This window comes from Vicugna pacos, chromosome 17, assembly GCF_048564905.1.
Source record: "Vicugna pacos chromosome 17, VicPac4, whole genome shotgun sequence".
Taxonomy (NCBI): domain Eukaryota; kingdom Metazoa; phylum Chordata; class Mammalia; order Artiodactyla; family Camelidae; genus Vicugna; species Vicugna pacos.
Genome location: NC_133003.1, coordinates 32,850,358 through 32,867,889, shown reverse-complemented (window position 1 = coordinate 32,867,889; position 17,532 = coordinate 32,850,358). Strand labels below are relative to the sequence as shown.

The 17,532-nt window shown below is 40.6% G+C and overlaps 1 protein-coding gene across 2 annotated transcripts in view; it reads right to left on the bottom strand.

Annotated features, from left to right (window-relative positions):
- ATXN7 (ataxin 7) overlaps nucleotides 1-17,532 on the bottom strand; it is a 136,997-nt gene that overhangs the window by 105,112 nt on the left and 14,353 nt on the right. For both annotated transcript variants that reach the window (XM_072941609.1, XM_072941615.1), the window contains exon 2: nucleotides 4,710-4,807. The gene's annotated coding sequence lies outside the window, so the exon portion shown is untranslated. The remainder of the gene's footprint in view (nucleotides 1-4,709; nucleotides 4,808-17,532) is intronic.

The following is a 17,532-nucleotide window of genomic DNA, read 5'->3' as shown; positions in this document are numbered from 1 at the left end:
AGAAAATGACAAGAACCCACAGAATGGAGAAAATTTTGGCTAACCACATATCTGATAAAAGACTTGTATCTAGAATGTGTAAAGAACTCTCATAACTCAAAAAAAATCCAATTTTCACAATAGGCAAAGGATCTCAATAGACATTTCTCCAAGAAGATACTGCAAATGACCAACAAGCAAATGAAAAGATGCTCAACATCATTTGTCATTAGAGAAATACACATCAAAAACCACAATGAGATACCACTACATAACCACTAGGGTGGCTAAGAAGTAAAGAAAAATAAACAAAGACAGAAAATGACAACTGCTGGTAAGGATGTAGAGGAACTGGAATCCTTATTGCTAGTGAGACTGTAAAATGGTACAGCCCCTGTGGAAAACAGTTTGACAGTCTTTCAAAAAGTTAAACGAACAATTGCAATATGATCCAGCAATTCCACTTCTGCATATACACTCAAAGAACTAAAAGCAGGGACTTTCATCACTGTTCGTCATGGCATTATTCACAAGAGCCAAAAGGTAAAAGCCATCCATGTGTCCAACAACTGAAAAGTAGCTAAATAAGATGTGGTTTATCCACACAACGGAGTATTATTCAGCCATTAAAAGGAATGAAGTACTGATTCATGCTACAACATGGAAAACCTCAAAAACAAAGGAAAAGAAGCCAGACACAAGAGGCCACTTTGATATGATTTTAGTTATGTGACATATCCAAAATAGGCAGATCCACAGAAACAGAAAGCAGACGAATGGCTTCCAGTGTCTGCTGAGAAGGGAGGATGGGAAGTAGCTGCTTAATGCAAACAGTCTCCTTTGGGGGTGATGAGCATGTTTTAGACCTAGACAGAGGCGTTGGCTGCACAACACTGTCAAAATATGACGAAAGTGGTAAATTTGTGGTATTTTAATTATATCTTTTTTAAGCTGTTAATTTTTTTTAAAGCCAACCATAAAACCTGGAAAATTTCATGCAAAATTCCAGATTGACTGCTCTTAAAAAATCTCTATGATCTCACACCATTGGACACAAGGTCCCTCGGAACAACCATCAGCTGGAGCTGAAGCTGGTCCTGGAGCCCATCTCTGCCACTAACTATGGACCATAACAGGACACCTTCGTCTCTGTCTCAGTTAGCTTCTCTGCAAAAGAAGGATCATAACAGTGTCTATCTCATTAGGTTGTTACAAGGACTTGGTGAATTAATATGCCAGTGCCTGGCATATACTAAGTGCTCATTAAGTGCTTGCTAATTTCACATTTTGATACCTCCTTTTCTTTGTAATAGAGGTAAACAGCATTTGCTTTTTATTTTATTATATTTTTTTACAAATTAAAGTACAGCGCATAATGTAGCAACCCAAAAGGAAAAAGATTGCCAAGATATGAATTTTTAAAAAGCAGCATGCCAAAACTATGCATATTATGTGCCTATTTTTGTGAAAATGTAATAATGATGAAGATGATAAATCTACACATAGAAAACGATCTAGATAAACTCTGGACTCTGGCTACTAGGAGGGAAATAATGTTAATTAAAGGGGCTTTTTCTTAACACACATGGTTATATAGTATTTCAATTTTTCCACCTTTACTGAAATATAATTGACACATAACACTGTACAGATTTTTAAGATGTACAATGTGATGATTTGAGATACCTGAAATAGATACCTATATAGAGATATGTCTCGAAATGATTACCACAATCACCTCACACAGTGACCTAATTTTTTTTAACAATAAACTTTTACAGTCAGGAACCATAATAAGGATTATTTTTTTAAGATGAAGAAATCTAAATTAATTTTGTTTGAGACTTTTGTGAGATTTTCATAAAAGTCTACTAGGTAAGTTGCAGTATCATAGACTTAAAAACCAGGGGCCATTTGCTTTGCTGTGAAGCCCAGAGGTGGGGGCCCCTACAGCACCAACCTCTCTTCCATCCTTCTTCTACTTTTACCACCCACCACTCCCCCTTACTAAGACTCCATTCCACCTAAACAAGATATAAAATACACATCCTTCAAATGCTTTTCCACATGCTCTTTTTTTTCTTTCTTTCAATTGAGGTAAAATTCACAGAACATAAAATTCACCTTTTTAACCATTTTGAAGCGTACAACTGAGTGACATTCAGTACATTCACAATGTGGTGCGACCATCATCACTATTTCATTCCAGAACATTTCATCATCCCAAAAGGAAACCCTGTACCCGTTAAGCAGTCACTCCTCATCTCCCATCCCTCCACCAGCCCCTAGAAACCACATCTGTTTTCCTTCTCAGTAGATTTGCCCATTTTGGATATTTCACAATGTTGAAACCATACAATATATGACCTTTTGCGTCTGGCTTCTTTCTGTTGGCATAAGGTTTTCAAGGTTCACCCATGCTGGACCACGTATATGTAATTAGTTCTTCTTTACAGATGAATAAAAATTTTACCATGTAGATATACCACATTTTGTTTAGCCATTCATCAGCTGATGGGCATTTGGGTTGTTTCCCACCTTTTTGCTCCTGTGAATAGTTACATGCCATTATCTTTTCTCTTCCTTTAGCTTCATGTCCTCATAATCAAAGTCAAGCTTTCATGTGAGTTTCAAATCAACTCTTACCTTTCCCGACTTAGCAGGGCCCAAAGTCCTCAACCTCTCTCTGACGTCCTTTCTCACCTCTATACTCAAAGTAGTGAACTGTCACCACATGGCAGAATCCCACATACTCACTTACATTGACTCAAATTGTTCTGTTTTCTTACATTGCTAACATTGAAAAAAATCAAGAAAAGTCACTAAACTTAAGATTTCAGTTCCCTTATTAGACTTTTGAAAGATCTGGGTTGTTTCAATAACCGCAGTTTAACTGCTCTCACTGCTTTTACCCTTGCCCCCTATGTCCTATCTCACATAAACAGTGGCCACAGTGGTTTTATTAAAAATAAATCAATGTATTTACTTACTACACTTGCTGTTTGTTATCTGCTTCTTTTCATTGGAAAGGTAAGTGCCACAATGGCAGGGACTTTTGTCACTTTGATTTACTAATTAATCCCCAGTGGCCAGAAGAACACAGCATGTAAGGAGGAACTTCATTAAAGTTTGTTGAAAAGATTCTGAGGCTACGATCAGCTGGCACTGAAAAGGTAAGCCCTTTGAGACTGGTCATGAATTTCACACTGTCTTACAGTCCCACCTGGTATATTTCATTCCTCTACCTGCCTGATCCCAGCAAACTTGAGTTTGTGACACTTCTTTACTGCCCCTTGTCACTGACTTCCTGGTATCATATCCGCCTTTTCATCAGAATAGTATTCAAAAAGGACAAGTCATAATTGTAATCTGTGAAAACCAGCTCCTGTTCTTCTCTTTTTCTCCTCAAGGACCATCCCTCTGCACATAGTAGCTCAGTAAACAGTTCTGGACTAAAGAGCTCCTTTAGCAATTCTGTCAAGTATGTTTCCTCTCTACTTCACCACTCCCATATCCCACCACTGCCAGTTGCTGACCACCGTCTGAGAAAATCGTGCCTTTCTCCTCTCTGGCACTTTCCAGACATTCCACAGTGAATGCTGTCCTCTGTGATGACTCTGATGATCACTGAAGGATACCTCTGGCATTGCTGGCCTTTCAGTTTCGGGCCTGAAAATTTTAAGGGCCTATTTTGAAGGTAGAGTCTTCAGAGCTGCCCAGTCCGGTGTTCTTCTAAACACCTTAACAAAACTGCTACATCTTTCCAGACGCTTCTATTTCTGTTTGGTCACAGTCAAAATTTTATCTTTGCAGATGCATGTTCATGTTGTCCAAAATGTTTCCATCTTTGCTACAGATGCCTAAAACCTGACTGAGGCATTGCATTTGTTGCCTAAGTATGTCAGTTGATCAATTTCAGAGGCCGAAACTCCTTTGGTCTTTCCTGTTTGGATTCTGTTCAGCTTTATCCTTCAATGACTCATTTCAAAATGCATCTTAACTTGGAAGCCCCCCAACCCACCCACCGGGCTTGCCATTCCTTTTAGGAGTAGATGGGAGGATGATTTTTTTTTTTAATAAAAATTCCTCTAGGAATTTTTCTTCTTTTTTACATTATGTGAAACTTACCACCCTCCCCTTCAAACAGTAAATGACAACGGTGAACACGTGGTAAGAAACTAAATTAATGGTGGCTGCTATTTTTGTAATGATCTGGGACTGCTCCTGAACACAGAGCTCCCCAGCAGGGTGGGCAAAGGCACCGGGCCCATAAAGTGCCCCTGAAGCACTCCTGACTGTTCTACAATTTCCTTGGGATCACCCTTGAGCAGCTGGGTCCACATTACTCATAGAAGAAAACAGGAGCTTGGGAAGTGGAACAGGACAAAACACAAGAGCACATCTTTAGATTATTTTGCAGGAAGACATGGATATGGATTGGGGGGGGTGGGTTGCTATCTCCAAAGTATTCCTATAATTTTAAAGAATTTGGGAAAGGGAGGGCTATTTAGCAGATTTTATTTTGACAAACATCTAATAAAGCTGTACTCTGAAATTCACTGTCATTTCATATTAATAAGATAATATTCAGGGTTATGATTAAAACTGGAGCTCTTACTTAGATACCTTAAATTTTAAAAGTTACCATCCTTCGGTAATGCTTAAACTCCACTGTAATCAGAAGTATTACCACATTTATTCAGCTGTGCTGTGCTGAAACAGCCAGTTACCTTTTCTTTGGAGGGCAGGCCAAAAATCCCGATGGATTTACCAGTGGATCTTCATCTGCTATGATTGTGGAAGCTCTTCTCTTTAATTCTGTTCAGACCTATAAAAAAAGAAAAGGGGCAAAGGAATGAAACAATGGATAAAACTAATCAGAAATCTACAACCTCATTAGTTTCCAGATGTCCCAAAATTATTATACGTGCTTTGAAATGTCAAAAGTGTTAAAATTTGTGGCACTTTACCAATTTTACAATAAATGAAATTGTGTCTTTTTTTAAACAATGAACTTACTTGGCTATATTTATACAATATAGTAAGAACAAATGACTATTCAGTATGTACACAGAGTCAGCCTCCTGGGGCTTAAAATCATTGTGTGTAATTTGCCACTAATGAGTTTTCACTTAATTTTTAAAATGATTATTCAGAAAGCCTGCTCCCATGAAACATGTCAGAATCACAGATTTAAACACACACACAACACCGCATGAGAGTATTATTTGGAGAGCTCACTCTGTCCTTTATCATTCAGCAGTTTATAAAAGCAATTCATAACGTTTCAAACAGGAAACAAAAGCTCAATTAAACCGTCTTCCTAAAAAGCACAAAGAAATTACGCACTCCCTTATCTACACATTTTTGTGCGTATGCATACATATATATTTCAAGCCGAGTGTGGATTAATTTGGGGAGGAGCACTGAGTTATGGAATCAAGGGGTTGGAGATTAACAAACCCGAGTTAGAAATTAAGCTGGTTTTTAAGTTTGACATGCAGCAGGAAAGAAAGAACAGCAACTATGGGCAATGACACAGCTATGGAACAGATGCTATCAAAGTATAAGAGCACAAGGCAGCTTGATTTCATATGAAAAATTCACTAGTAACACACTTCTCTTTCTATAATCCTCACTGGCTATCCACCAACATTGGGTGGCAGGAATATTGCTTTGCTCAACATTTATTTATCATCATACACTCTAAGATGGTAAGCCAAATATTTCTATGGTTTGAGGTGCTAGTAAAGTATCTCCCAAAGTCAGTGGCTGAAATTCTATGCAATGTTTGAACATTTATTCATAATTACCTTTATTGGCTTTTAAGTTATTCCTGAATCGTATCCTTCTCCTCTCCCTTTTTTAAACAGTTTCATTCACGCACAAAATGTTATTCAGCAACGTAATTATTCAGTGAAGTAATCATTCCTACAATCTTCATAAGCCAGCTGTTTCTCTTTCTCAAGATTTCTAATTACTTCCCAGTCTTCTATCTTTTAAAAATTTTCTGTGACTTCCATTTTGGCGTTCCTTTTCTGCCTCATTTCCTATAGAAGCCACTATCTTGTTTAACAGGTCTGTCCTGAGCCAAAATTCATTTCTTTGCATCCTGAACATTTTACAGCTATGCGAAAAATCACTCAAAGGAAGTTACAAATTCCCAGGAAAGCAGCAGCCAATAAAGACGTTATGTTAGAGCTAACCTCCTCTCTGACGGTGATTCCTTCAAGGCAGGCTGGGGGTGCAGGCAGAACACCACCAGCATCAAGTGTGCCTGATCTGACTTCTCGAGGTCAGGCTAGTTTCCAGTTTTCCATCAGGACACCCCAGCCATATCTCCAAAGTATCCAAGAAAGTCATCAGATATTGAGTGCTATGAAATCTCCCCCAAGACAGTATTAGCCTTTATAAGAAATCACCATTTACTAGCCTGAATACTGAAAAAAAAATAATTTAAGGGCAACTCTATTCTTAAAGAAAAATGGTATGGCAGTTACTAAAAATAAGCATTTAAAAATAGTAACATTTCTACTCAGAATGTGGGTCAGAAATCCTTCTTTAGTAGAAAAAGACTACCATGTGTTTGTATATATTCTTTTGTTTTATTTTCACAATAACACTGTGCTCAAAAGAGCTGTTATCATGATCCCCATTTTACTACCGAGGAAGCAAACTCAGAGAGATCATAATTTGCTCAAGATCACCCAGCAAATAAATGGTTTGAAACTGGAACCAGAATGGAGGCCTCTGGTGCTATTTAGTTCCTTTTCTAGTACACCAAACTGCCCAAACAGCAACCTAATTTTGTTTTGCAAAGAGAAAAGAGAAATAATTTAGAAGGAAGACTGGAGAACATTTTCTAAGAATAGAAACATAAAACTTGATAGCTTTTACTCATTCACCACCCATTTCTCTTCACCGAATGCTTATGTAACAAGCATTCAATAAATACAATTTTTAAAAAGGTTTTTACATGACAGCCCATTAGAGGTGGGAGAGGAGAAAGAAACAAGAAGAAAGGAAAGACATAATTTGAATGTTTCCCAAAGTCTTGTGAGGCATAAGTTTAATCTATTTAATCCCTTTTGGTGGGGGGGCAGCGAGGGTGCAGAAGATGCCTTTCTTCTACAGTAGCTGCCTCTAGCCCACGGCGACCCTTTCTGTAAGCACCATGTAATGCAATGCCAAGTCATGTTTGTACTGTGGGACTCCATACTCCTCTCCTGTTTTGGCCAAAGTTGGACACATGATCCCAACTGAGATATTCAACTTATTCTCCTGAGAACTAGAAACTGGGCAGTAGAGAGCCGACTCTGGTCTAGCCTGCAGGCTCCCCCATGTGCTCTCTCAGTCTCTAGGAAAACGCAAGTCAGCAAAGACTGACAAATGAACATGCTGCTCAGAGTCACTCAGACCCAGGAGGCCACACAGCCCCAGAAGACAGAAAGGGAAATGGTTTCTGCCCAGATGGTTCTAGGGCTTTCCTGTCCCATGCATATTCCCCTGGAGGACCCAACGATATCCTTCCCTGGGGTTTTAAGCATCCCCTGGACCTGTAAGCTAAATGGCCCTCCTCATCTGAGCTTAAATTTTTTGCAATTGATTTCTGATAACTGCAACAAAATAATCTTGCTCAAGGCAGTAAAACTTTTGTATTAGAAAAATTAAAAGGCAGATAGATATAAAATCAGCAGAATTTGATATAAAGGAAGATCCCGTGGTATGCCCAAGGGTTCAGAAATATCCACTCATTAACTTTAAACAGAGAAAAGCCCACACTGTCACATGGGCAGTGCTACATCACCTTTTACATAGAAAATGACTTATTTTCTAGGAGTAACATTTCTATGTCCTTTTAAGACTCTGAGAGCCTTGTTGCAATTTAAGGCATAATCTCGATCACTTCTTGTTATATACTTGAGTCTGCTAAAATTAAGCAAAAATGCACTAACCATGACAGAGGAAAGAAAACACAGGTTAAACCGAGTTGGTCCTGTTTTTAAGCACAACAGTATACACTTTCTTTTTATTTCTTAAACCTTCTTTAATTCTAGGCCAACCATGGAGCTTTAGTGTGAGAATGCACCCCAGGGGCTTGCGGAGGGTGTGAAAGGGAATACAAAGGGCTGGAAAGGTGGGCCCTCCAAGAAGGCCAACACAGGTTTTAAGTTGACTCCAGCTTCTAAGTTGGAGCTGAGGGAAGGCCAATTCCTATCTCCCCACTCAATACCTGAAGGGACTGAAAACTGAGAGGTTTACCCCAGCTGGCTCACTGAGTCAGTGAAAATGTGCAGAGCACATGCTCCGCGGCAGGCACTGCGCTTCCCAAGCACCAGAACCAGGAGTGTCTGCAGCGGAGCCGCCTCACCCCAGGTTACACATTTTCCTCTCCACTCTCTCTCACTGCAAAAACAGAGACATGGGCCGAAAATGGTTCACTTTTTTGTCTCATGATCTTATGGGGAAAAAAGAGGAATTTGTTGCTAATATTTAAAAGGTGGGGAGGGTCACTTAAAATTCCATCCTCCCATTTCCTCTTGGAAGGTCCAAATCTTCGGCAGGAGGCCAGCTCTCCGGCACAGGGATGATGGGGTGGATGCTGTGCCCTGGGCTGCCTCTCCTCACTGCGCATGCACTTTCCAAAGCGCTCACCTTGGCCGCATCACTCACCCTCCTTCCAGGTCTGTCTCCTGTAGGCAGACACGCTTGTCACCCTGAGCCTGTGCTGTTTTCCTAAGTCTCTTTTCCCAAGCGAAAAAACATAAACCAGTCTATTTAAAGCAGGTTACATTGTCAACTGTAGGCGCATTTTCCAAAAATCCGATTTGACATGGTCCCTAGTTTACTCACCCTCCTCCTATGCACGTTCCACTTTGCCTTCACCCTAACGGGCTTTCTCTCTGGCAAAACACATTTAAGAATGAAACTCTATACAATACAGGTTCCTCATCCGTGGATTCAACCAACCGTTGATCAGGCACCATGTTTACAACCCGCACTTGGCTGAGGCTGTGGACGTGGAACTGATGGATACAGAGGACCAACTATGGGATTGGAGCATCCACAGTACGGCCCTGAAACCAATCCCCACCGACACTGCAGAGTTTTGAACCTACTGAGGACTACTCTAAGGGTCACACCACGGAACACAAAACAAGAGTTTGACAACATAACTGGTAAAGAGGGAGCTGAAACCACTCACTGGGAAGGACTCCAGCACCTCTGGCCCAGCTTTCAGGGATACACTTTAGAGCCGACAGTCAGTCTCGGGCTCTCCTCATCCTCTGTGAGACGCCTCACGTGGAGTCTTCACATTTTTAAAGGAGCCTACATTTCCTGACAGCCTGTACATATCCGCACACATTCAGCCCCTCTCTTTTCTCCAAAGGGTTCAATATAGCCACCCCTCACTCGCCTTGCCATTTCAGGGAGCACGGCTCTCCCATCTCAAGCCCCAACTCTCCCTGACTTCACTGAGGCTAACTGGGCTCCCTATCCTTTTAGCTGAGGGGTCAGCAGCCCATTTTTCCATCACCTGTGAGTACAGTACATGGTTTCACCAGGAGCCTAAGACAGAACCAAAAGTGTAACAGAATTCCCAGCAGTTCTCTAATTTGTCTGTGCAGTTGCTTTACAGATCGGTTTACAGAAGCACACAGAAACAGTAACAACAGGAGTAGCTGGCAGGTACTAAGCACTCACTACGTGCCCAGTTTTACAACACATAGTAAACCCTTTACGTGCATCATCTCACTTAATCCTACCAGGGCTCTGACGTCGGAACTTTCAGTGCACTCCTGTAACAGAGAGAAAACTGAGGCGTGTGAGCTGAGGCCAAGGGGCAGACCTGGGCCAGGTGCACTTTAGAGCTGAGCTAAAAGACCATTCCTTCCACTGCCACTCAGCAAAACAATCCCTACCCCTAATCCTCCACTCCTCCTCTTTCCACCACCTTGAGCTCCCTTCTTCCTACACGCCAAGAAACTCACCTCTCGAAGTGGGTGTCTTAGAAGAGGATTCTGCGACATTTCATCCTTGCATCCCCAGGGCTGGTAATAAATGCCTACTGAATAGAATTGAATTAAATGGAACCCCAGGCTCTGACAGCTCCCCATCCACTCAAGTTAACAGGGGCCTGGGGCGGGATGTTCTTGCCTTGCCAAGAACTTTGGCCTGAGCAAAAAGCTGTTCTGACATTTACCCTCACTCTTCCCAGACAACTGACAGACCTCAACACTCAGGAAGGTCCACGAAGGAGGGAGGAGAGGTAAATTAAAGCCCAGTACTCCCGCTGCCCTCTTCACAGGGGAATAAAAAGTCTATAGCGTTGAACAGGGGAATGTGAGCCTAGGGGGACAGAGAGGGATCCCCCCCAATATTCTGCCAAGGGAACACTAATCTCCAATTGCTGAACTGGGGTTACAGAATTCTAAAACTCATATAAATAGACTCAGTCAAGTCATTCTTTGCTACTCTAAGTGGTCCTTTAGGAAAGATGACAAATGAATGGCTAGCAAGTATTTCGCTCTGGGGCCATACACATTATCAATAATAATAACCTGTGCTAAGTACTTGACACACACAGCACTTGTGTGACCTTCACCAGAGCCCTGTGAAGGACACGTACAAGTGAGGAAATGGAAGCCGACAGTACTTAAATGGCTTGTCCAAGGTCACTACCAAATAGCTTGTAGTGAAGGCAGTGGCTAGTGAGATAAACGTGTAATTTTCGTCCATAATGCTTGCAGGCTTTTTAAATTCTTCCATCCTCTCTCTTGAAATAATGCCACCTAAAGGCAGGCTGAGTAACCTACTGGAAACCTCACTCTCTAAAAGGTCCAGGGACAATTCCTCCTCATTTGTTAAGCCCTTCTAAATGATATTTGTGCTAGATTGCCACAGCTCACCTGTATCCACATTCTCATCTTCCTGAGCACACAATCAGACTAAATTCCCCAATATTCACGGTAGTAAGATGTAGCTATATGACTGAGTCCTAACATGTGAACCAAAATGTTGGGTGCCTCTTCTAGGCTTGGCCTCCTTGTCTCTCATACCCTCTACTGGTCAAACGGGGAGGGTGCTGAGCACCTGCAGGTGGGCAAAGCCACAAAATTTCACGCTTGAATGACTGAGTGAAGCAAGAGCCTCCTTGCCAAGCCACACTGAGCTGTGACTTGAGTGAGAACTAAACATGCATTGTATCAAGCTACCGAGGCTTTGCGTAGTGACAGCAGTCACCCGACACTGATACAGCTAATACAGTATTATTGTTTTAAGCACATCACCATAATTTTCATTATCAACAGCACAGCTATAATTTATTGAAAGTGTGCTAAGTAATAGGCAATACACATCTATTTTATTCGTTTCTTACTATGAGGGAGGTATTCTCTGCATATTACAGGAGACAAAATCAAGGGTCAGAGATCAACAACCATTTCCTCCTCTGAATATTTACAGCATTTACAATCCAAAAGATTTATTTAGTAATTAATTATGGATTGCCTTACTGTACACATTGCATTGATAGTTAAGTAGTTTTCACTCCTGCAGTTAGCTGGTGTTTCTTATAACTTATTTTCCTCATAGGAAAAATTGCAGTTTTTCAGTACTGTAATTACACGTGCGAATGTACATAAACAGTACAGCGGCTGGCATATGTTCAATGATTGATAAATGTTTGTTTCCCTTCTCCTCCATTCCAACAGCTACTTCAAGTAGGATCATATGCTGCTTGACGGGAAAAGAAAAAAGAAAAGTTTAAGTTGGTAAAAAGAGATTCATTTTAATTGTAAAGGATATTTTCCTATCAGGAAGGAAGTGTCTAAAATGTTAGGCGTGAGAATCTAATGGAATCAAATGCCAGTTACAAGGATGTGCCATTTACAACAACCTGTGCAGAGCTCTGGGCAAGCCCAGGAGCAGGGCTCACTGCCTCACCCTCACCTACAGCCAGCTTAGCAAGCGCCCTGGGAGCCACCTTCTACCTGCTCAGTTCCGATGGTCTGGCCACACGGGATTCCCTAGAGCCGTGGTATCATTGTTTGTAGCCAAATACAAAGGTGCCCTCCTACAGCTCCTAGAATATTTTTTTATATTTTGTTAGAAAACAACACACTGGCGTCTGAGGAAGATTTGTTCCTTCTGAGGCTGTTTGTTTCCAACATTCATTTACCCACAGGACCCCTCTTCTGAGTCAAGACAGTCAAAGAATCTTATTAACATGATGCAGACGCTGGCTTTCTTATGGTGACACTTGACATTAACCACATACAGCAATTCTCTGACACGATCTTTATACTGGCTAATTAATGTAAATATTTCAACTGTTCACTTAAATATGGTGTTCCAAAAAGTCTCTGTTCTTTAACGAGTTCTCTTGAGATGAAATGGAACACGAATGTGGGTCAGTTACTTTATTTGGTACAATAAAGTATATATTTGGATTTCTTAGTCTTGCTCAGTAATCAATTGTAATATTTACTTTATTGATAAGACGGGTTTTTCCAGGGTAATTTTCCCTTTAAATTCACAGTATCACCCTTAACAGTAGGCAATAAGGTTAATGCTATAATCAGCTATTACGTTGGCACATGCGACTTTAGCTGCTGTTCAAATATAGCAACAAAGAGTATAGAACACCCAAGCTAGCAAAATATAGGTCTGAAAGTTAGTGAGTCAAACTCTGGATAACAACTTTTTAAAAAAAATTATAAATATTCCTTAAAAATATTTAGCATATTCTTTTTAAAATAAAATTCTTTTAAAAATACAGAGTGAAAAAAGCCAGTCTCAAAAGATTATATTTACATAACATACCCAAAATGACACAATTATAGAGTGAGAGAACAAATTAGTGGTTGCCAGGAGTCGGGGACTGTGAGGGTGACAGGAATGAGATAGCACAGGAAAAGATTTTTCGTAGTGATGGAATAGTTCTGTACCTTGATTACTGTAGTGGTTATGCTTCTACACATGAGATGAAATAACACAGAATTATACACACTTTATGTATCAATATCAATTTCCTGCCTTTGATATTATACTACGTACGTTAGGTAAAATTTAGTCAACAGGAGAAACAGGGTGAAGGGTAACCAGGACTTCTCTGTACTATCTTCATAATTTCTGGTGACTCTTTATTTCAAAATAAAAAGTTAAGATAATAGCTAAATGTTGGATTATAAATATATCTCACAGAATAATTTGTTCAACCTGTGAGATCTAATAATACCCAAGCCTATGCAAATATACTGTATCATCCGACTTTCCATTTTGTTTACAAATGAACTACTGGTTATCTTAATAGAGGCAAGGAGAGAGTGAAAATGGGACAGGTTTTAGAATCGGTTTTGCTGTCAGGATGCTTACTGTTTAGGACAATGTCAGTAACACGGACCACTCTGGCAGCCAATATCTGGGTGTCTTAAAAAGGGCAAGTAGTTAGTACACAAGATGTGAAAAATAAGAACATGTATTTAAAGATTTATTTTAAAATCCGTAGGATTCTGCCATTTAAAAAATGGAGAGCCATGAAACAGTATACTTTGTAAGTATAATTTAAACTATTTTGTGACTTCTGTATGCTAATCAAGAGCCTACTGAGCATATGATTACTTATAATTTGCAAAATACATTATTAGATTTATGTGATCACCAAATATGAGATTTATTTTTTAAGTACACATGGCAATAGTTTCTACAATTCAAACATCTCTCTGGCTAAATTAATATAAATTTCTGCAACATGCCAATAATAAATAAGAGACAAATAGAATTCCAGAAGCGGGAAGATGCAAATTACACAAAGCTAGTGTAAGTTCTTTTCACTAGGGCTTTAGACAGAGATCTTTTTATCACTGATTAAAATGTAACATTCTGGGACTACATCAAAAACACGACTCCCTGATTCCCTGTATCTCACACCTATGCTGGCTCAACACTGGTTCATCATGACTCGGAATCTAAAGAGGTTGGCAGCATTTCATAAATACCTTCCTGTTCGCTCCTTTCTACAGTGATGCAATTTGACCTACATTTCCAGCGCCCATTGAAACTTCGTAGGAGGGGGAAGAGGAGAGTTTTTCATTTCTCCTACCCTCTGATTAACTAGGACAGCAAATGCCACTCAAGGGACTGCTACTGGGCAGAAGCAAAGGGGAAAAAAAGTCATGCCAGTAGGAAATTCCACAGGAGGACATTTAGAAATCCTGCATTCTCTGATTCTGCAAACAAACCTTCATGGCTTTACAAGACAACAGCAAAGAAGTTGCCCCACTTTATACCATCATCAACCTAGAACATCACGGGCTGTTTTACTGACTTCAGGCTCCCAGTGTGATGAAAATTAAACTTGAACTATAGATTCATCCTTGCCACAGCCTCTTTTTTTTTTTTTTACCAACTTTTAATTTTAGAATGATTTTAAGTTTACAGAAGAATTATAAAGATTATACAGAGTCCCTATATATACCCAACACCTCATTTCCCCAACTGCTCACCTCTTACGTTAGTGTGCCACATGTGTCACAACTAATGAACCAACAGTGACACACTATTATTAACTGAAGTCCATACTTTACTCAGATTTCCTTAGTTTCTGCCTAACGCCCTCTTTCGGCTCCAGGACCCATCCATATCACATTACGTTAGTTACATGTCTTCTTCCTCCTCCTCCAGATCGTGACAGTTTCTCAGACTTTGGTTGCTTGATAACCTTGACAACAGTTTGAGGAAGACTGGTGAGGTGTTCTGCAGAGTCTTGAATTGTTTGCCCAGTGCCTTTCTCTCATCATGATGGGATTACTGGATTTGGGGAGGAAGACACAGCTCAAGTGCCATCCTCATCACATCACATCAAGTGTATGTTTCTCACTGTTCACGTTAACTTGATCTTCTGGCTGAGGTCGTGTCTGTCAGGTTTGTCCACTACAAGATGTTTCAGGCTCATCTTGTTTATTCCCTGCCCCAGTCATAGAATTAAGTCATGTCTGGTTCCTTTTATTAAAAGGAAATGGTATTAGAAACCAAGATCTGGGGACTGGGGCTTATCAAAATCTTGTAATGTTTGATACTTTAAAATTTCTACATGAACTGCTTCTATAGTAAACCAACACAATTATCTTGTTAAGTACCTTCATTTTGCTGCATAACCTGATAAATCATGAGAAAGATGCTTAGTATTCAAACTACCATCTAATTGGCCAATAAGTGCCTTATTATAATGAAGTTCATCTCCCCCACCCCCAAAAAAGAAAGAAACTGAGAAAGAAAAGAAAAAGAATGAATATTTTTTTCTGTTGTTAGGGGGAGGGTGAGAAAACCCAGATTTAAATGTGACATGCTTGCTGTTCTATGCAAGAAAGTCTCCTCCTGTCCCCGCCCCATCATTAAATGATACTTTCTTTAGGTCAGCTCTTAATCACCTGAGTTGAAAACACAGTCAGATCTAGCTATGAAATACACTGATGATGACCTATGGCAGCAGCTACACCTTCCTATTTATGGTCTGTGTATTTTAATGTTACATATCATTTATCTTTGTTGAGACTAAACTAACCAGCCCAACACAAGGGCAGTGGGGGCACCTAGTGGGAAGCAGATTTCTGTAGATAACTGAACTGCACAGACTGGAGCTAATCCCTTGCAAAACACAGAGAAAAAGTCTTCGCCTTAGACTCCAACCATTAGTCTGTGTAAACAGGCTATATGCTAATAAAATCTTTAGTGACCTCACACTTTTTTTTTTTAAATAGAAAATAGTCTGGAGCCAGAACCTAATACTGCTTTTCTCAGTCATCTTTTTTTTTTCACACCATCTGATTAAGATTTATATTCAATAAACATTTCTTGAATCTCTTCTGTGCACCGCCCAGCACAAGATGCCTAGAGCTTCCCATTAATCCAAAAGATGCAGAAAAATTAAGAGCTCTGTTCCCATTTTTCCCTCCCAGCAGAGCTGTTGAAGTTGTTGGAAGATAAGCCAGGCTTTTACAACGCTGAAGGCACAAAATGGTCTGGAGAAGCACATGGTTTAATGTCCGCTTCTGATAATGTCTTAGAAAAGACCATAACTTCCTATCTGTAAAACAGATACAATCAAACCTACTTCTCAGGGAGAACGCAGGGCAAGCAAAGCTCTGTCCCATACAGCAGATTCTGTAAGAACTGGCTCACGTTCACCTTTTTCTTTTCTTCTTTTTTCTTTTTTCTTTTTTATGGAGGCACTGGGGATTGAACCCAGGACCTTGTGCATGCTAAGCATGTGCTCTCCCACTGAGCTATTCCCCACCCCCCGCACATTCACGTTTTACATTTCATCATAAACCCATCTAGGAAACAGTAGGGCTGCCCAACTAAGGTGTTTCATTGCCCTTTTTTCAGTGCCAATTTTACTATCTTTATAAACCCTAACATCAAGATCTTAAAAAAAAAAAGTCAGTTCCTATGTCAACCTGTCTTTGATAAATAAACAATGCTCATTCATTCAAGAGGCAGGGGCCAGAATGGACAGGAAATATTAACAGCAGTAACAGCTAACACTGCCTGAAAGCTTCTTTGGTGCCAGGCACGGTGTGGATGTTGCACAACAGGCCTACAGGATAGATACTTAAATTGTTCCAAATGTCCAAGTGAGAAACTGAGACCAGAGAGCTGAAGGAACTTGTGCAAGGGGGCCACCCATCTGGGCTACTCTATAAGGCAACCTACTCTTACAGAAAAACCATAACAAACAACAACAGAATTGTATCAAACAACTGAATGTAAACTTATCCATCCCTTACCTCGCACAGCTGATTCCTTTCCAAACACCGCTGCGCCAGAGGCTACAGTGGAGAGCAAGAGCCAGCTCAAATGCATCCCTCGCTACGAGATGCAAACTGGGAGGGCTGTGGACACTTCTGTCCCCGAAGGGGACTCCAAATGGAGAGACTTCCTGCTTCCAAAATATTTTCAATAAATAAAACCCATTAAGGTCCCCCCACAGCATTTTACAGGAAGCAGCAGCTCCCCAGCCCAGCATGCAAGTCTCTGCACTCTCTGGCCCTGATGACTGCCTCAGGGCATTCACACTATGGGCCTCTTCTAGATCCAGCTGACTTCTTTAGGGCTCAGTTTAGAAGTCACTTACCTCTTCCTCTAAATGGAGTTAATCCCACACACTGATTCCCTAAAACTGGTCTGAGAGACCTCCAGCTGGCCTCCTCATTAATGTCAACATTCCCAACCCGGGCATCCATACTGCCCCGTATGGAGGAACTTCCCCGCTCCAGAAATTACCCCCAGGACAATCATAGGTGTGGAGACAATCTTTTTGGAATCAGACCACGATTTAAATCCCGTTTTCTATTTACAAACTGTGTGACCTCAAGCAAGGCAGTTCACTTCTCTGATTAACAGATTAATGGAGGAGGAAAGCAGGAGATAAGACCAGTAAGGCACAGTGCCTACCACATACTAAGTGCCATTGTCAGCATCATCCCCATCCTACAGATAAAAAACTGAGACTCCGGGTGGTGAAACACCAAAAGTCACAGAGCTCGTGAG